The 21,498-nt window shown below is 35.6% G+C and overlaps 1 pseudogene; it reads left to right on the top strand.

Annotated features, from left to right (window-relative positions):
• Positions 1–362: 362 nt before the first annotated feature.
• On the top strand, positions 363–699 carry LOC113918964 (annotated as a pseudogene).
• Positions 700–21,498: the final 20,799 nt, after the last annotated feature.

Raw genomic sequence — 21,498 nt, 5'->3', positions numbered from 1 at the left:
AAATAAGTCTTTAAAAAAATAATATTTTTGCAGAATGACCTTTATATTGGTAGAAAACTATAGACAGTTGGCAATGACATTGCAACAAAAATTGAAAAAATCATGTCAATATTCAGATTAATATAAGGAGGTATTTTTTTAACACTACTGTTATAATCTAGTAAAAATTCTGTTCATTTAAGTAAATATTCAAAGCAAGCATTTAATTTTGATGTTACTACTATGTAAAGATCCGTTTTTGGTTTGGTGCCTTGCTGGGGGGGCACATGGCAGCATGCTAGAGGCATGAGCATTGGTGGCTGCCGCCTTTGGGCCGGGATGAACCGCCGTCAAAGGGGAGGCTGAGGAGCTGAGTCAGAGCCATGGCCAGTCCAGGGGTAGCAGCTGGACTGACCATTGCTGCTGCAGGATTTGCAGGCTGCTACATTTTGCAAGCCATGAGACCCATGGAGCTTCACGTAAAACAAGTTTTTCAAAGCCCACCAAAATCTGCCCTCAGTGGTGGTTATTACGGAGATGGGTTTGAATCCCAAATGACAAAATGAGAAGCAGGTAAGCCCCGCTGCCAATAAAGGAACAATATGAGATGCTCAACAACAGATTATGCTTTTCAGTCACCTGGACAAGGGAGGATCTCCTTGTACAGCAACCAAAATCAAGGAAGCTAAAGATTTACTAGAAGGTGAAGCTAAGAAATGAAGTAAATGTGTGATGAATTTTAAGTTCTTGTTAGTTTATGTAATAAGGGCCAGCTTTTTATAATAAATTACCTCAAAGCTAAGAAAAAATTCAACTTTTAAAACTAGATGTTTATTTCTTGCTGTGGCATGGGAAGGTGGTAATTTGGCAGATTCAAGGCCCAGATTTTCACGTAAGCACAGGAGAGCATCACTACTCAATCATTTTCTTAAAATCAATTACAAAGCTTTTCTAAGCCAACCTTCTCCTCCAAGCTTTATCCAAGCATCCTCTCCACATCAAATTTCATGGCAACACTACAGTTTATAGAAATGTGTAGCTAAAATAACTTAGATGTGAGCTAGGCCATTTAAAGATAGAGAAATCTTGGAAGAGGCGAAAATCTGTGCGGATATAAGGCGATGAGAAAAAAGGTAAGTGTGCGCACTCCCAAAATGTTTCATGAGAGTGGTCAGGTTGGGACACAAGTTGCAAGAGCCTTGGTAGGAAACAAGTTTACTGTTGAATGAAATAAAAAAATGGAACTATTGTAATACTGTTGTAACTAATGGTACTAATGTAAGTTGAAGTTTTCCCCCCTCTGTCTTCTGTTATTCTTCCTCTTTCTTTTTTTATAAGAACTATCAGACAATGTTTTAGACTTTGCTTAATATTGGTATTATTTAATATTTAAAGAATTTGTGTGCTACAACCATGTATTTTCTTGTACTTTTCTTTAGAGGAAGATTTTTGATAAATTCAATTGGGTTAATACAGAAGTGAATATAGACCTTTCAGTTCCTTTTTTAAAAATTCTTTCTTTTTTTCCCCCAAGTTTTTATTTAAATTCCAGCTAGTTAATACACAGTGCAGTATTAGTTTCAGGTGTACAATTTAGTGACTTACCATCTACATACAATGCCCAGTGCCCACCATTTATGTCAGTATTGATATGTTTTATTTTTCAAAGAATTGTCTTTATCATTGAAGTCTTCGAGTTTGTTGAAATAAAGTTGTTCATATATTCCACTATTACACATGTATTCTTAATAGGATTTATAAAGAGATCCCTGCTATAATTCCTGATATTAGCTATTTTCTATTTCCTAACTTGCTTTTTCCTTGACCAGTCTTGCTAGTGGTTTATCAATTAATTGATCTTTATTTTTTTCCCAGTTCAAATTACTTTATTTTTTTATTATTATGTTCAATTAGCCAGCATATAGTACATAATTAGTTTCTGATGTAGTGTTCAATGGTTCATTAGTTGCATAAACACCCAGTGTTCATCACAACATGTGCGCTCCTTAAAGCCCATCACCTGGTTACCCATCCCCCCACCCCCTCTCTTCTCTAACCCTCAGTTTGGTTCCTGGAGTCCAAAGTCTCTCATGGTTTGTCTCCCTCCCTGATTTCTTCCCATTCAGGTTTCCCTCCCTTCCCCTGTGGTCCTCCGAGCTATTCCTTATGTTCCAAATATGAGTGAAACCATATGATAATTGTCTTTCTCTGCTTGACTTATTTCACTTAGCATAATCCCTTCCAGTTCCATCCATGTTGGTGCAAATAGTAGGTATTTATCCTTTCTTTTTTTTTTTCTAATTTTTTATTGTTATGTTAATCACCATACATTACATCATTAGTTTTTGGGTATTCATCCTTTTTGAAGACTGAGTAATAGTCCATTGTATATATGGGCCACATCTTCTTTATCTATTTATCTGTTGAAGGACATCTCGGCTCTTTCCACAGTTTGCCTATTGTGGACATTGATGCTATGAACATCAGGGTGCATTTGGCCCTTCTTTTCACTACATCTGTATCTTTGGGGTAAATATCTAGTAGTACAATTGCTGTGTCATAGGGTAGCTCTATTTTTAATATCTTGAGGAACCTCCATACTGTTTTCCAGAGTGGCTGCACCAGCTTGCATTCCCACCAACAGTGTAGGAGGCTTCCCCTTTCTCCACATCCTCACTAACACTTCTTGTTTTCTGTCTTGTTAATTTTTGCTATTCTAACCGGTGTAAGGTGGTATCTCATTGTGGTTTTGATTTGTATTTCCCTGATGGCTAGTGATGTTTAAAAAACCAGACAACTTTTGTATTTCTTAATTTGTTTTCTACTTATTTAGAAAATAAATCTATGTATTTTTAATATCTGCTATCTTTATTATTTCCTTCCTTTTACTTAATTTGCATATAAATGACTCATCTTTTTCTAGCTACAGAAGATGGAAAATTCTATCACTTTTCTTTGCTATATATTTCCCCCTCAGCATATCTTAGCTGCATCCCACACATTTTGATAAGTTGTGTTGTGATCAGAATTAAATTCAAACACTTGTGGGGAGCACAGCATATTGTACAGAGAAGTTGAATCATTGTGTTGTACACCTGAAAAGGAATTCAACACCTTTTGTAATTCTCTTGTGATTTCTTGTTTTATCATATTAATTATTTAGAGGTATGTGGCTTAGTTTCCAAAAATTTGGGACTATTCTGGCTAACAATGTAATTGATTTCAAATTTAATTTCATGGTGGATGTCAAAAACTACTCTGTATGATTTCAGTCTTTTGCCATCGGTTATTGCAATGGGCCATCTTTCACTTACCACAAGAGAATTACAATTAATATTGCACCACTTCATGTGAAATGTGAGAACCTTAAAATAATGTATATATGCATCCCCATTCTATGTATTAATGGTGTGAGAGATTTTCAGTCTACTTATATTATAAATCTCAAATTTCAATGTAATTTTAGCATTAAACCATCACTTTTATTTTAAAGACTTTAAGAAAAAAGGTTTAGTCTTATTTCTGATTATCTTCATTCCCCCCTGTAGATCTGTAATTCTATCTGGTGTCATTTCACTACAGCCTGAAGAATTCCTGGTAACATAACTTATACTACAGGACTTAAGAAATGTATCTTCTTGGCTTTTGTTTACCTAAAAATATCTTTATTTGGCTGTTGTTATTTTGACTGGATGTAGGAATTTGAGTTGAATATTTTGTTCTCATTTTCATTAATTTAAAGATCATTAAAATCTTTCTACCTTCACTGATTCTTTCTGCAGTCAGCCATTACTTGTATCTTTGTTCCCTAAAAAATGCTGTCTTTTTCCCCCTGGCAAATATATATTTTTATCTTTGGTTTTTATCAGTTTGATTGTGATGTGTCTAAGTATAGTTTTTATTGTTCTTGCCTTGGAGTTTGTTAAGCTTCTCATGTCAGTAGGTTAGTGATTTTCTCCAAACCCAAAATATTTTTGGCGGTTACATCTTTAAAAACTTTCTTCTTCTTTTTTCTCTTTCTGGGAATCTAATTACATATCTACCAGACATGTTGATATTGTCTGATAAATCCTTGAGGCTATATTAAAAAAAATTTTTTTTCTTGATTTTTTTAAGATTGAGTCAATTCTATTGAAGTTCTTTAAATTCATTAACCCTGTCTTCTGCCATCGCCAATCTGTTGTAAAGTTCATCCAATATATTTTTAATGGACTTTGTTTTTAAAGCAGTTTTAGACTTACAAAAGAAAATTGAAAATACAGTACAGAGAGTTCCCTTATAACTTTTTACACAGTTTCTCCTACTGTTTACATATTAGATTAGTATGGTACATATGTTACAATTAAATGAACAAATATCAATATATTGTTATTAACTAAAATCAATACTTTATTCAGATTTTCTTAGTTTTCACCTAACATTCTTTTTCTGTTCCAGGATCTCATCCAGGGTACTGTAATATATGTAACTGTCATGTGTTCTTAGGCTTCTCTGGGCTATGACAGTTTCTCAGACTTTACCTTGTTTTTGTTGGCTTTCACAGTTTTGAGGCGTACTGGTTAGTTTTACTGAAGGATGCCTCATTACTAGAATTTATGTGATGCTTTTCTTATGAATAGATTGAGGTTATGGATTTGGGGAAGGAAAATTTCAGAAATAAAGTGCTGTTTTTATCATATATCAAGACGACATGATAAAAATTATTTATGAGTATTGATGTTGACCTCAATCACCTGGCACCTGCCTGAAGTAGCGTTTGCCAGAATTCACTGTAAAAAGTTACACTTTGCCTCCATTTCCATACTGATTATTTGAGGAAAATCGCTGTAGCCACACAGAGAGTTACACTGTTCCTTTAGGGTGGAGTATCTACATAAACTATTAACTATTTATTATACTATTAACTATTATTATTATAAATTATTAACTAATTCTTCTTCATGAGAGATTTCTTACTTTTCTCCTATGTGCTTATTAAATCATTTATTCATATCAGCTTGGACTCATGGATATGTATTTCATACTTTAGGTTGCAAACTAAAGCTACTTAATTTATTTTGTTGCCCAAATTGTTCCAACTACACACATTAGAAGCTCTTTCAGTTGATTATCCAATACATTTCTTTTTTCGTTGTGTATATTGTCCTTTTCTTTGAAGTTCTTTGAGGTTTTTTGATTCTTCTTGAGATCCTCTCTTTATTAAATAATTATGACCATTACTGCCTTTATATTTTGACATATTTGTATAATAGTTGCTTTAAATTGCCTGTCATGTAATTCTAACATGCGCATCATCTCAGGGTTCTTTTATATTGATTGATTTATGTCTGGGCTATGTGTTACTTTTTCCTCATTCTTTGCATGTCCAGATTTTTTTGTTGCATAAGTAATATGACATTAATATTTTTAGAGACTCTAGATTCTGTTACTTACCACTGAAAAGTATTAATTTTTGTTATAGTTTGCTAATTCAAGTAATAAGTCATTGGTAAGAGGCTTGTCACCTTTCTTCTGGAGACTTGGTTTTATATTTTCATAGACTATGACGTTTTCAAGTTTACTGCAGATCTCTTAATTCTGGCATATAGTGTTTTCCTACCATATGACCCTCCTAGGATTTTAATGAAAAGGTTGAGATTCATCCAAGATCTTCTTACTCAGCAGGACTCATACGTGAAATGTTCTCTCTCTTCAGGGGGCAACAAAATAAATTTTTGTACTGCATTTTCACCTTCTAGTTTGGGTTATCACCAATTTTTGATTATTACTTGATTCCTATGTACATATTCAGTCCAGGGTCATTCAAGAAGTAGAGAAGAGTTTACACACAGATTTTATATAGATTTTCAGGCTCCTCTCTTCTGTGACTAACTTCTTTTCTGGGATTTCTTCCCTCAGTTTCAAGTCATTCTAGCTCCAGACCTGTCCCCTGATACCTCAATCAGAAATAATAATGTTTGGTGCTGGGTGGACTTTGGGGTCCCTCAGGGAGAAAAATGTATAAATGATGATTTCACCACTGACACTCTCTTTTTCAAGGGCCAAACCTCATCCAGCTTTTGCCCACTTTTGTTTTGTCTCCAGGGCCTTCAAATATGTTTTTGTTATATTTGTTTAGAGTTTTAAATTTATCTGCCTCAGGAGTAGTCTGATACATGTTACCCTGCAATTTCTGGAATTAGAACTACCATTTGTTTGCTTCTTCAGTGATACTCAGATATACCTTCTAAAAACCTGGGATACAGTGTGCAAGTGAATAATTAACTTTAGTCATAGAGGTTTATAGTAACAAATGCAAAGAGTTTTTGCAAGGGAATAAAATATTATGGGTGAGAACTTCTCATGTATATTTTTCAGAGGGCATGAAAGAGATGCTGGCAGATTTCATAGCTCTGCTATTGGGTTTACTCTCTTTAACAAAATATACATGTTTTTCTGTTTTTATTTAAAATTACCAACTTCACTACCTTTGGCTGATGTAAAGCCTTCAGTATGTAAAGTGCTATAGGTCAGAGCAAAAAAAAATGACACATGGATTTGAATCATTGATCTGTTCATTGCTAGCTGACATTATAGCCTCAGAAAACTTTTCAAGACTCTTTGAGCTTTCGTTCACACCTGGAAACAGGAAAAATACTATTAATGACATAGTTTTGAAGAGAAGACTCAATCCTGGAATATAATTGTTACCCTATAGTTGGTCCTATTGCCAAACATATGCCATACTACTCTCTTCTAAGCCTACTTTAAGTCATGGGAAGAATTGAAGAGTTTTGGTTTTTAATTTATATGATTAATTCCAAAGAAGGCTGACAAGCAATATACTTACTGCCTGTGTTGCTAGTCTTGCTGATAAATGCTCTAGAACTAGGGGGACTTAATCTTATATCTGAACTTCTGCCAGTTGCTGAGGAAGCAGGAAACAAAGTCCAGCTCCAAATTGGGAGGTTATCAAGTGCTAGGCAGGGTGTCAATGTCTACTACTTGGCAGGGAGGAAGGAGTTGGATAAAGAAAGTCTGGGCTGATAATGGATATTGAAAATGTTTCAAAATTTAATAAACACGTAGCTTGGTCACACATTTTTGTTGGAAATTCTAATTTAGGGTGTTATTATACAATGAGATTTTTTAACTGAAGAGGAAAATTGGTGAAAGTATTTTAAAAGTCAGACTTCACATGGCATTATTCACATACCAGGATTACTGAGGCTATATCCTAAAGTAACTCCATAAGCTGCCTTTGGTGAAAAAGTAAAATCTAATAAGTAAGGAAAAAATCTGGATATGAGATTCACATAGGATGTGATACAGTTGTGGAAGACAAAATAAAGTGGAATTCTCAGAAAATTCTAGGGTAAAGCCACAATTCAAAACTACATAGAATTATTTGGTAAATTTACTAGAAACAGCATGCATTAACATATTAATTCTCCACATGAGTTTATTTTCTATATATTTCACATTCACTTGTTTAAATAGAGTGAGACTCGTGTATCTTGTGCTGTTTTATTTGTTGTTGTTGATGTTTTAATTATTTCAGCCATTTGAATATACCAAAGATAAAAATTCTATATTATCTTATAAGGAATTTGGCATACACTTCTTGGTTTGAAATATCCCAAAGTTAGGAAAAGCCTGCTACTCTCAGTTTAAAAACATTTACTTAAAAAATAAAAAAAAATCTTAAAAAAAATTCTTACAATCATTGGAAGAAGATATTTAATGGAAAAGAAGAGAAAGTCAATAGTCCAGCAAACTATAAGTAAATGAGGATGAGATTCATCCCAATCTTAATTGCTATAGAATAGCAATCTTTACCAGAATGCTGGAAATATGGAAGAAGATCAAGGAATATCCAAACAATGAAAAAAAATAAATGAATGACTGAAATATGTATGGTTTCTTTGTGGCAGAATTCTAAGTGTTTATTGATGGAAAATTAATTCTTACCTATTTCTCTGTATTATACTTCTACTCTTTCTCTATGTTGGCAAAAAAGAAACTATGACTGTTGCCCTAAAAGCAAAGCTGCCAGATATTAAATCCTAAATTGAAAATGCACCAATCTGGATATGAGGTTATGCAGATTTACATGGTGGTACAAACAGACACAATGGTGTATTCTATCCCAGAGGACAAGAGAATTGAGAAAGAAAAGAGGTGGGAAATATATTTTATTTTCTCAATCCTGGAATAAACCCTACAGAGAAGAGGGAAGCAAATGTTTGAGCCCATCCTGTTGTTTGAGGGATATTAGATAAAGTGTGAATATGTTTGCTCACCATTGCTCATAGCCATTTTAGGACTGTTTGAATCAACAGACTGAAAGATGTGTAGTAAACTAGAAATTGTATGATTTGTGTACAGTTCTTTCTTCCCCTCCCACATGGTTCATTGTTGGTAGAGAAGATTCTTCACTTCATTTATGTTCGTAAATTGAGAGATGAGAAGGATCCAAGAAGGTCGCAAAGTAAGCTGAGGCAACATTGAAGGGATCTCCAAGGCAGGTTGAAAGACATGTATCCGGGGATGCAGAATGTGAGCCATGAGGGGAATCAGAAGAGAGCTACATTAGAGCGGAATATGTATCCCTCACTTATAATTCTAAAGTAGGTGGGAAATTTCTATACTTCCCAGGAATGTAGGGTGAATAAATAGAGCCTCTTCCCACCTGTCACTCCTCTTTCTCAAAAAGAAATAGTATACGGACAATGTCTGGGTGACACTGGGAATTAGAACTTGTCTCTGAGTGTGAATCTCATTCTGGGTTCTTTCTGTTTTAGCCATGTCTGCCTAGGATCTTCTTCCTCATTTCAGAAAGATTACAGTTGCTGGTTCTGAATTTTTGGGCAGGTTAATAATATCCAATGGAGTTGCATAGTTGGAAGTCCAGTTTAGCCTAGAATCATGCTGATTTCTTCAGTAAGTCTTTTCTATAAGAAAAGATATTTTGATCTGTCACCCATTTGACTCATTTTTACTTCTAAGTTGTATTTGAGTTTGAAAGTGGGGTGGACAGAGAAAGGATGATTGAATCTGACCTTTATATTGTATTGTTTATCTACTTTTTTACCCTGACTTTTGCCATACTTCACTGGACGTGGAGTGTACTTTACCACACCATTTCAGCTGTGCTTGGCCATACGACTGCTTTGGTGAGTAACTAGAAGAGGAAGAGATAATGAGCCAGTCAGAAGACCTTAAGAGCTATCATGTGTTTCTTATTCTCTTCTTGGATTTCTGCCATCCACCATGAGAAGAGCAGATCCCAGGGAGCTGCTGGGCCCTGGTCCCCATTGGAGAAGACTCGAACTCATCAAACCTCCTCTAGCTGGGCTGCCCTGGTTGACCCTACACATCCATGAGAAAAATAAATGTTTGTGTTGTTTTAAGTCAGTAAGAATATAGCGTTGTTCATGATGCAGTTAAAACTCCTACAAAGAGCCTGGAACCTCAGAGGCAATGCCAAGGATTTGCCAGGGAACCAGATGTGTACTAACAAGTGAGTTCCCGTGTGGTTCCTGCCAAAAAGCAGAAGAGAACAAGAAGCAGGCCTCTCCCTTCCCATCACCAGTGGATGAACGGTCACCTAGAAGAACTTGTCCTTTTTTTTTTTGGCAACCTAGAGACTTGTAAACCTTCAGGATTGGGGCAGAACTGAGAGAAAAGGACAGATGAATATGGAGTCGTGAGCCAGGCTGCCAGACAGTTCTGATCTGATCTAGGAATTCACAGAAAAGGACAAATGCAAGAACCATAATGAGCTAGTTTAAGAAATTCATATTAGGCAAACAGAGGCCTCAAGTCAGAAATTAAGTTCAGATCTAGAAATAAAATATATTACTTTGACACACCCAAATAATAAAGTATGAATCATATGCCCAGCACATTTTTAAGCACATTACAGTATCTCAAGTCTCATAGTCTTTAGATGTCCCAAAAAAGGATTTCCTAAAGTCAATTATAAGGAAAAGAATTTAAGGCCAACTACCATGGCCATGACTTACTGGTTTTCAGTGGTAACTTCTTCTGTGACCTATTCCATATCTGTTTACACGCTCAACCATTTTGTCTTCTTGGTGTAAAGATTAACGGCCATCTTGCAGTGGGCTGGGTATACTCAGCTTTTCTGAGGATCTCAGATATTATCAGGAAATGTCAAATAAAATTGTTCCCATTGATCTGGTCAGCGAACATATTTCTTTTAGGTAAATCTATAGGTTTAAGAGCCACACCTACATAGAGATTTTTGCTTTTCCTTTTTGAGATGTATTCCCTTTCTGTGCGATTTTGTCAGGGAAACATTTTCCTAATGGTATGGAAGGTAGAGTTTCTTAAATATGCCATATTGACTGCTACGGGCTGGGTGTGGCCTCCACATAATTTTATTTAACTCCATTATTTTAACACATAAAATTCTTGTGTTAAAATCCTAATGCCCAGTATGGTGGTATTAGAAGATATGGTCTTTGGGAGGCTCTGCTGTCATGAACAGATTAGAGTCTGATTAAGAAGATTCAGAGCCCTAGCCTCTCCTTCCATGTGAGGACACAGCAATAAAGCACCAGCTATGAACCAGGGTGAGTCCTCACCAGATCACAACCACGCTGGCACCTTGATCTTGGATTTCCCAGCCTCCAGAACTATTAGAAATAAATTTCTGTTGTTTATAAGCTGCCCAGGCTATGGCACTTTGTTATAGCAGCCTAAGCTGACTAAGACATTAACACAGGCCTATTCTTGGAGTTCATGTCTCCTTGCCTTTTTAGTGAGATGTCAAGTCACTAACATCAATCCTATTTTCAATTCAATGACCTACATTTTATCTCACCTTTTTTACGCTCTGTTTGAAGGAAAAAAAATAAGCTCTCCTTCCCCAGATGAATCACATTTAAGCCTCTGGGCATCCGAAGACAATATAAATAATAGTCAATTTACTCCCATGAGGCACAGGGCCTCATTAAGAAAATTAAGAACACACACATGAAACAATCTCAACAGTCACCATATGCTATGTTGGCAAAATTAAGCCTATTTATCATTCTATCATCACTATAATCTAAAATATTAAGCAGATCAAGCATTTTTGAGTTTCACAAGCTAAGGAGAAAAGAGAACATAAAAGTGCTTAATAGAGCATAATTGAGAAATTTCTATTTCCAGGCAAACCTTGAAGATAATGCCACCATGGGCTGAAATGCTTATGTTGTTGTAACACTCATTTTACATGTCAGTGTGTCTGAACAATGTCATTGCCAACGCCATCCCTCTAGGAATCCACCTAGGTGTTGGCTCTGGTAACATCAGAAGAAAGGGCTGTCAGCACTGCTGGCTGAACAGATGAGGACAAATAAATATTCCTACTCTGATCCCTGCATGTGACACTTGAGTTGTGAAATCAATGTCCACATTTCAACATCGCCCAAACTTACCTCTTTTACTCCAGAGAAGAAGCCATCTAAAAATACTCTTTTCTTAGTCATTTAAGGTTTCAAAGAAGAGAAAGGAGAAAATTTGGGAATTATGAAATTTTAATTTTCTTGTTCTTAATGGAAATGCAAGGAATTCAAATGAGGATCCTGAAGATCAGTCATCAAGTGTCAAAATGTGTCTATAGCATATTATGAAGGCTTTAGAAGGAAATAAAATTTTGTTATAGACTTTTCGCTGTTGTACTTTTTATTAAGTTGCCTCAAAATACTTCGCTGCATACTATGGAGCATTTTTAGTAATCTTCTTTCAAGTTTCTGTTAAAAACATTTTGATGAGTTGAAGAGGTATATAATGTGTATTCTATGATGTGTAGTATGGCATCCTAATAAGCACCAACAATGCCGATTATGTAAGCAAATCTAATCAAGATATGGAGAATCTTAGATGCAGTAGAAAATAAGTCAGAATGTTCAAAAGGTAGGTCAGATCTGTCTGATTTTCTTGAGCTTGGAGTGTTTGGAATATAGTCTTTAATTTCAGGTAGAGTTTCAAAAAAAAAAAAAGAACAGTGTAAAGGCCAGGACTGCACAGCCCTTTTCTCCAACATCCCATTTGCAGCTCCTTAGAAAGAGCAAGGTTAGTGGGTTCCCATATGTGACAAACACTGCAAGTATGCATGTGCCTGAGAGAAAGGATGGAAAGGTGCCATTGACCTTGAGGATTATTTCACCTTCTCCTCTGGGTAGCCATTCAAAGTGGCAGCTGCCATGGAGCAAAGCCCACTTAAACTGTTTCTACACCCAAGGAAGGAAGTGGGGAGAGAAATACAGAAAGAAGAGGAAAGAAAGGGGACACCATCTATACAGGGATATTTGCTGTCTCTCTCACACATCCTAATGATTTAAACCATTGGTTTTATCCTGATAGACCTGTGAAGATATTTCTTCAACAACGGAAGACAAGGATTTCTTCTATCACCTTGTTACCTCTACAGTAAGATTTGTCCACCTAGCTCAATTATATAATCTCAAAATAGTGTGTGTTCTGATATTTACAGCTGGTGGAGATGCCTTTTGGATGGAACTTATAAAGACTTTCCAAGAGCTGGTAAACTATTATTACTGTCACACAATTCCTCAGAGCCCAGAAGATACATCTAAAGTAGTTATTGATGAAATAAGGAAAAATCTCTATGACCACCTGTGATCAATCCATTAATTAATAGTGCTGTCATTCAGGACATAGAAACTGGGTGACAAAATCCACTACAAAGAGCACAGAATGGGAAAGTATTATTTTCTTAAACAGTTGATTAATTAACATGTACTCACTACTCAGTCTAAAAATATTATAGAAGTTTATAGAAATACATATAATGCAATAAGTGAAAATAAAATGTAAAATAAGTATCTGTGTGGAGTTGGTGGACTATTCAATGTGGTCAGATAAAGGAATTGGCCTGGATGAAGGAAAGCACAGCTACCCATGTGTAGTTCAGAGCACCTGGATGAGCCACATGCCCAGTCTTCAGGGAAGCCTGAGGTGAAAACAGCTATAAGTAGCTTGGGATGTATATACCATTATTATATCCTCTTACTATTTTTAATGAGTCAAATATAATAATTACACATTTGTAAAATTTATATTTGCTAAAATGATAAATTTCATTAGTATCACTTATCAGATTAAATTTGTCAAGACAGGAAACTCATAAAAAATCAGGGACTTTTTTACACCATTTTGTAAATAAATAAATAAATACTGATTTATTTATAAACTGATATAAATAAATACTGATTTATTTATAAAGTTTAAGTGGAATAAAGAGCAGATAAGGAAGAGGAACCAAGAGATTGTTCAAATTTATTTGTACATAAACCTCTTTGAGATAAATATGAGGGTACATTTTGTTGAGTCTTTGTGTATAGAAAAGTGTCATTCAGACTTTTAATGAACTTGGCTTTTCAAAATTTAATATAAAATGACATTCCCAGTCTAGTTTTAAAAATAATTCTAACAATTAAAAAATTTGTAAGCCTATGAAATATAGTTCAAAAATGTTTTATTAACATCGCCAATTTTCTAAGAACATAATTTTAGTTTTTTAAATTCCTCATCCTCTGTGCTAATTTTATCTCTTAGGAAGAATGTAAATAAAGACAGCTAGACTGTATAGAGGAGATTTAAAATTCTCTACATTAACTCAGAAAGTTCGATATATTGCCTACATAATATTTTCCTCTTTTTAATTATAAGTGTAGGGATGCAACTGAATTGCATTAGGATCTTATATGAAGTAATTGTATTCATTTTCAGTGTTCTTAAGTAAAGCTACACATTCTTCCTGTCAGGTCTTTCCCTTGTTGCACAAGTTCATGTATTCTGGCTGCTGAATTTCATATCAGAGGTGATACATACTTGTGTTGTGTACATCCTTGAAATTTTCCCATTTTAAATGGTGTCAACCAAAGATAAGGGATTGCATAACATTTTCAAGTATATGAGAGGCAGAGATCATTTCTAGGTTTTTTTTTAAAAAGTGAGTAAAAACTCACACCTACAATTTTGTTGGCTTGCTAAAAGTCACATAGCTGGTCTGTAAGCCTGGATAGAGCAAAGGGTTCGAAGCAGGTTTAGTAACTCCTAGTGATTTGTCTTTTCACCATATTATCATCTTTCATCTTCAAATTCACCCCTTTGAGAAGATGTATATTGGCTAGAAATATTACATTAGACACAACACACCTTAGGATTATTTACATTATAATGGCATTTTATACTTAGATGAGTAATTTATTTTATATTGGTACATGAAGTATGCATGTGCATACACACACACACATACACACACTTTGACATGGTTTGATGAGAAATTTCCAGAGAGATTAATTTTTCCTAGATTGAAATCACACTCCTATATTAGAGCTGGATAAAACACTCACACACACACTCAAATGTAACCTGCCATAGGGCATAACACTATGTAGAAGAAAGTGCTCAGAATTTGGAGTCAGATGTTCCTGGATTCAAATGCTGTTGTATTATCCTAAAACCTATTGACTTCCTTCTTATTTATTTTTTGTCTCCAGCTTCCCTTACGTCCTCTCTACTCCTTTTTATTTCTCCTTCTTTTCCTCCATTTCTTTTTCTCTTTCTTTCTTTCTTTCTTTCTTTTTCTTTCTTTCTTTCTTTCTTTCTTTCTTTCTTTCTTTCTTTCTTTCTTTCTTTCTTTGTTTCTTTGTTTCTTTCTTTCTTCTTTCTTTCTTTCTTTCTTTCTTTCTTTCTTTCTTTCTTTCTTTCTTTCTTTCTTTTTCTTCCTTCCTTCCTTCCTTCTTTCTTTCTTTTCTTTCTTTCTTTCTTTCTTTCTTTCCTTTCCAAATAATTTAGCCAAAAACTGTTAAATACCCTAAATGAGAAATAGGACCTGGCCTGGCAAGTTTCAGGGCCTGGAGAGAGAAGTAACTGAGCAGGGAGGAGTCCAACAGGGTCAAGAGACTTGGTACACACAGGAGGACTGAGCAGTAAGTAAATGTGTTGAGGGATAATGGGAGCCAGCCTTCTCACAATCAGAGAGGTGAGGTTAAAAATATAAGGAAGGGAGACTGCTAAAATGAACGTTGGTGCTAGACTGGAATCAGAGATATTGTTTTGAACTCATAGTTTTCAGTATAGTTAGATAATAAACAGACATAGAAATAGATATAGATATAAAAACGTGTGTGTGTGTGTGTGTGTGTGTGTGTGTGTGTGTGTGTGTGTATTTTCTAGCTCTGTTCACTAAGAGGGTCCTTGGGCTGTGTTGCTCCAGTAACAAATAAGCAAACCTAGGCCCATGACCTTGGTTTCTAAATACTAATCCTTACTATCACGAACAGGAATTTTTTGGAAAAATTGCTCGTCCTAGGGCTAGGTCAGGAAAAGTACAAGAAGAAACACCTCATTTGATATAAAAATAATAAAGTACTTGAAGATTGTGGGGAATATGTCAAAAAGACACAGAACCCAGCTTTAAGAGGTTCCCACTGGCCAGATCTGGGAAAATATATGCTATCCTATTATATCTCTTTGAACCAAATAGAAATCTACAAGTATACTATGAAATAATAAATAGATGAATGGTAGAAGAGATAGTTCTTACTTAAAGTAGAATGGCCAGTTATATACACAGAAGGAATAATGAAATTAGGATATCATCATCTGGAAATAATCATAGTTTCTTTTTTTTTCTCAAGTTTTATTTAAATTCCAGTTAGTTAACATACACTTTAATATTAGTTTCAGGAGTAGAACTTAGTGATTCATCACTTACGTACAACACCTGATGCTCATCACTACAAGTGCCCTCTTTAATGTGTGTCACCCATTTAACTCATCCCCTTGCCCACCTCCCCTCCAGCAACCTTCAGTTTATTCTCTACATAAACTGTTTCTTGGCTTGCCTCTCTCTTCTTTCCCCACTATGTTCATCTGTTTCTTTTCTTGAATTTCACATATGAGTGAAATCATGTGGTATTTATCTTTCTCTGACTTATTTCGCTTAGCATAATACTCTAGCTTTATCCATGTCATTGCAAATGGCAAGATTTCACTCTTTTTTGTTGGCTGAGTAATATTCCATTGTATATATACCAAATCTTCTTTATCCATTCATCAGTCAATGGACATTTGGGCTCTTTCCATACTTTGGTTATTGTTGATAATGCTGCTATAAACATCGGGGTACAGGTGCCCCTTTGAATAAGTACCTTTGCATCCTTTGGATAAATACCTAGTAGTGCAATTGCTGGGTTGTAGGGTAGTTCTATTTTTAACTTTTTGAGGAACCTCCATACTGTGTTCCAGAGTGGCTGCACCAGTTTACATTCCCACTAAGAGCGTAAGATGGTTCCCCTTTCTCTGTGTTCTTGCCTCTTAGCATGTCTTTAAATTAGAGTCATCTATGTTGTAGTATATCTCAGAATTTCATTCCATTTTAAAACTGAATAATATTCCACTGAATGAATGTACTACAAACATTTCATTTATTTATTCATTTGTCAATGGGCATTTGGGCTGTTTCCACCATTTGGCTATAGTGCTGTGAACATTACTGCAAAAATACCTGTCCTAATCTCTGCTTTTGATTCTTTGGCTATTTATCTAAAAGTGGAAGTGCTGGATCATATGGCAGTTCTGTTAAACTTATTGAGAGATCATCATACTGTTTACCACAGTCCTTGCACCATTTTATATTACCACCAGAACACACAAAGGTTTCAATTTTTCTCCACCCTCACTAACACTTGTTTCTTTTTTTTTCTTTTTCACTTGAGATAGACATATTTGCTTGTTAAATCTTTGTTTTTTTTTTAAGATTTTTAATTTATTCATTTGACAGAGAGAGACAGCAAGAGAGAGAACACAAGCAGGGGGAGTGGGAGAGGGAGAAGCAGGCTTCCCGCTGAGCTGAGAGCCCATGTGGGGCTTGATGCGGGGCTCAATGCGGGGCTCGATCCCAGGACCCTGGGATCATGACTTGAGCCTAAGGCAGATGCTTAAGGACTGAGCCACCCAGGCGCCCCATACTTGTTAAATCTTTGAAATCCCTAAAATATAACTTTTTTTTTTACAGAACAAAAGAAATTAAATAGCTCATCTCCTCTGTCATTACTACCTTTTACTGTTAATCATTCTGCAATGTATTTAACTCATGCTATGAGCCAAGCACTTCTATCAGTTGTAAAAAGAATTAATGATTTATTGGCCTAATGCTCATGAAAATCTGAATCATCATTAATGACTCTCTTATCAGGACGTGAGCATCAGTGTCAAGTTTGCCACCCGTGTGCATAACAAAATCCACTTCTGATTTAAAAATTGCATTTCAATTTATTTAATAGGTATTTCTTAAATGTCAGACACTGCCTTTGGTGTTAGCAAAACAATGGTAAGCAAAAAGAAAATAGTCTCTACCATCAAGGCATTTATTTATTTTTTATTTTTTTAAAGATTTTATTTATTTATTTGAGAGGGACAGAGAGAGAACTGGAGGGGGAAAGAATCTGAACCAGACTGCGCTGAGCACAGAGACCAACACGAAGCTCAATCTCACAGCGCTGAGATCATGACCTGACTGGAAACCAAGAGTTGGATGTTTAACTGACTGAGCCACCCAGGCACCCCCACCATTATGGCATTTACAGGCTAATGGAGACACAGCCAAACAATGACACAAGTATGCAATTACAGCTATACTAAGTGCTATCAAGAATAGTTACCCAATAATTCTAATTGATAACCTGGTATGAAAGTTTTTTCTTTCAGGTTAATAGAAACAAGTCTTTATTAAGTCACTTTTAGTATCAGGGAAATAAAACTCTTGTAATTCTCTTTATAGCAAATATTTAATATCATTGCTTTGGTCACCTTAAGTAAAAGGACTTTTATTATAAAATAATATTTTAACTTTACACAAATTGAATTTATAATGCATATGACTTCCCTTCACATATACAATGGAAGAGTGTAGTAAAATTAGCAAATACTAAACTATATTGATAATTTATCTTCTTTAGTTTGTGTTGTTTAGAAACAATACATGCACCTAATGTATGTACACTCCTTGGCTTACTAGTTACAGTATCCAATGCAGCAAAATACAAAGTACATGTTTGGTGAGCATTCATTCACATCTATAAGATGGCAGCTAATGATTAGGTTTCAATACTGACATTTGATTATTCTATAAACAATTATCATTACATCATAATATGCCATCAAGGCAATTTTTTATACTGAAAAAAATCAAAATAAGGCTGTTATTTACAAACACTTTTCCAAAATATACCTCTTCAAGTGGGAATAAAAAATTTGTCTATTTGCTATTTAGCACACACAGAATATCAATTTTTATTATACTGAGAAAAAAACCTGTTGTGTTTTGGAAAAATAATACTTTAAACAATAATAACTAGAAAAACCCACCGGTGTAACTTTTGTCCTTTCAATAACAGCTCAGATCAAACAAAGCTTTCCTAAAGAAGTGACATCGGTACAGATCTGAAAGACAAATAGAAATCTAACTGGGAAAAGAGAGAACAGGAAACAAAAAGGATTTGCAAGAAAGCAAAGGCCCTCTCCATGGAGGGCACATGGCGGAAAAGAGCTTATACGAGCAGGGCACAGAGTGAGTGGGTGCTTAGCGCAAATGTGCTCTGAATTTAGTAAGAGTCAGATTGTACAAGGCCTTGCAGGGCACAAGGAAAGTTTCTGCTCTTTAATTATAAAATTATAAGAATTTATTAATGGGTTTTAAGCAAAATATATCTTTCAATGATCAAAGAGGAGATGTCAATTAGGCAGTTGGAGGGACATGTCTGGTGCTCAGAAGAGAAGTCCGATAGGGGGGTGTGAACTTGGAAATACTAGTTAGTATGTGCTTTGTAGTTAAATTATGTGTATAGACAAGATTGCCACGGACAGAGCTTAGAATAAGACGAAAAGAGCCAGGGTCCAAACCTTGAAGAACTCTAACCATTAGTGGTCCAGATTAGGAGGAGAATCGGCTAAAAAAAAATAAACAACCAGTAAGACAAGTAACAACAAAAACAAAGACAAGGACAAATCCAGGAAAAGGTGCAGGTCAAAAGTAAAAAAAAAAAAAAAAAAAAAAAAAAAGGAGTGTTTTTAAAAAGATGAAGCTAATCATGTAATAAGGTCGGATATTGCTGGAATGTTAAGAGAGGTAACAGCTGAGAACGCTCCCTGCACTGGATTTAGGACCACACTGAAGTTATTGGTGACTTCAGCAAGAGCTGTGGGAAGAAACTGCTGAGAGAGGACACACATTGTACTAGATTAAAAAACAGGTAGGAGGTGAAAAAAAAAATATCAAGACTAGTGAGACCCAATTGTTTTTAAGACATTCGGTTATGAACTTGTCAGGAAGGTAGGGCAGTGCATGGCAGAGTGTACTTGCTGGAGGGAGAGATTATTTTCTTTTCAGGTGGCAGAACAGGCCTTGTTTGATGGATTGGTGTTTTTTTTTTTTTTTTTAACAAAGGCGAGTAAGGACGAGACGGGCAGGTGCAATAAGGTTTATGGTTGACCACTCATCTCCTTTCTGGCTCTGCTTCTGTCTCCATGACTGGAAACCACTAACATGTTCAGGGCCTCTTTTCTTATATGTAAATTAAAGAAGTAGGGTGGGATAACTCAATACTTAAATTCCTATCGACCCTAAAATTCACTAAATTGTTTCTTATTTTCGATTCTGGCAATACCAGACGAGTTTTACATCTTGCACACCACTGGATTTTATGTGAACAGTTGGTTTGGTCTCATTTTTGACAAAGTGTGCAGCTCATAAAATCCTGTGTGTGAGCTTTGGTGAACTAGTAAGATTTTTTTTTCTTTGCTCCCCCCTGAGTGTACTCACTGATGTAAGGAGTAGTTTGTTGTGGTATTTTGATAACTATGAAGGCTAAAGCTCTCAAGAAAATGAAGGAAAAGTTTAGAGATGTTTTCCTTTTGGTTCTAACCTCACTTCTTCCAGGTTGGAACTTCAGACTTTGTTTCTCATAAATACTTTCCAAACAGCTTTATTGAGGTACAAGAGGCAAAACCCTGGGGTGCCTGGGTGACTCAATCAGTTGAGTGTCCAACTCAATTTCAGCTCAGGTCATGACTTCAGGGTCATGGGATTGAGCTCCGAGTGGGGCTCCTCACTCAGCAGGGAGATTTTCTCCTTCTCCCTCTGCCCCTCCCTCTTGCTCATACACTCTCTCTTTTTCTAAAATAAATCAGTCAATCCTAAAAAAAATAGAAAAATCTTGCACATTTTCAATTGATAGAATTTGATGAGTTTGGACATCTGCATGCACCTGTGACACTGTTAGGATGACTATCAAAACAACAAAAGGATGGCAAGGATGTGGAGAAAAAAAAACCTCAGTATACTGTTGATAGGAATGTAAAATGGTGTAGCCATTATGGAAAACGGTAAAAAACTAAAAATAGAATTAGCATATGATGCAGCAATCTCACTTCTTGGTGTGTATCCAAAAGAACTGAAACCAGGATTTTGAAGCAGCATCTGGACTCCCAAGTTAAATGCAGTCTTATTCACAATAGCCAAATTCTTGATAGGTAGGAACACACAGATCTTTCACTGATGACTTTTAAGAGTACCAAATCAAACCTTATTAATGGTTGTTTAAATGAACTGTTCTAGGTGACCTCATGTTGTCCATGGTATTTTTGGAAAGCAATACTAATAATGCTTAACATTCGTTTTGTGACACAGTCATAATATTCAACACTCTGGCTTCAATGGTTCAGAAAAGGATGGAATTACATGGTTCATGTTGACATTCATAAATACTTTTAAAGCCATCACAAAAGACATATGGTGATGTCAGTGTGGGCTGGGCACTTGTACCAGTGCCTCTCAGGGTGTTGATGTTATTGTCAAGTCCATTTTTGAGCCATCTAAACTGAGTCCCGGTAGGCACCAGCCCCACTCAACACACCTTCCTTGTTTCCTTATGATGTCAGTACCAGGACTGCCTCTTATGGAAGAAGAAACATGTCTTCCTATCTTGACATAATAACTACCCTCTGATCCAGCAATTGCACTACTGGGTATTTACCCAAAGAATACAAAAATGCTGATTCAAAGGGATACATGCACCCCATGTTTATGGCAGCATTATCAACAATAGCCAAATTATGGAAATAGCCCAAGTGGCCATCGACTGATGAATGGATAAAAAAGATGTGGTGTATAGGTACAATGGAATATTACTCAGCCATCAAAAGGAGTGAAATCTTGTCATTTGCAACAACATTAATGGAGCTAGAGAGTATTATGCTAAGTGAAATAAGTCAGAGAAAGACAAATACCATGTGATTTCACTCATATATGGAATTTAAAAAAACAAAACAGATGAATGCAGGAGGAAAAAAAAAGAGAGAAAGAGAGGCAAACCAAGAAATAGACTCTTAAGTACAGAGAACAAACTGATGGTTACCAGTGGGGAGGTGGGTGGGAGGACGGGGAAATAGGTGTTGGGGATTTAAGGGATGCAGCTGTTGAGATGAGCACCG

This window comes from Zalophus californianus, chromosome 1 (assembly GCF_009762305.2).
Source record: "Zalophus californianus isolate mZalCal1 chromosome 1, mZalCal1.pri.v2, whole genome shotgun sequence".
Taxonomy (NCBI): Eukaryota; Metazoa; Chordata; class Mammalia; order Carnivora; family Otariidae; genus Zalophus; species Zalophus californianus.
This window is presented reverse-complemented; position numbering and strand designations above follow the sequence as displayed.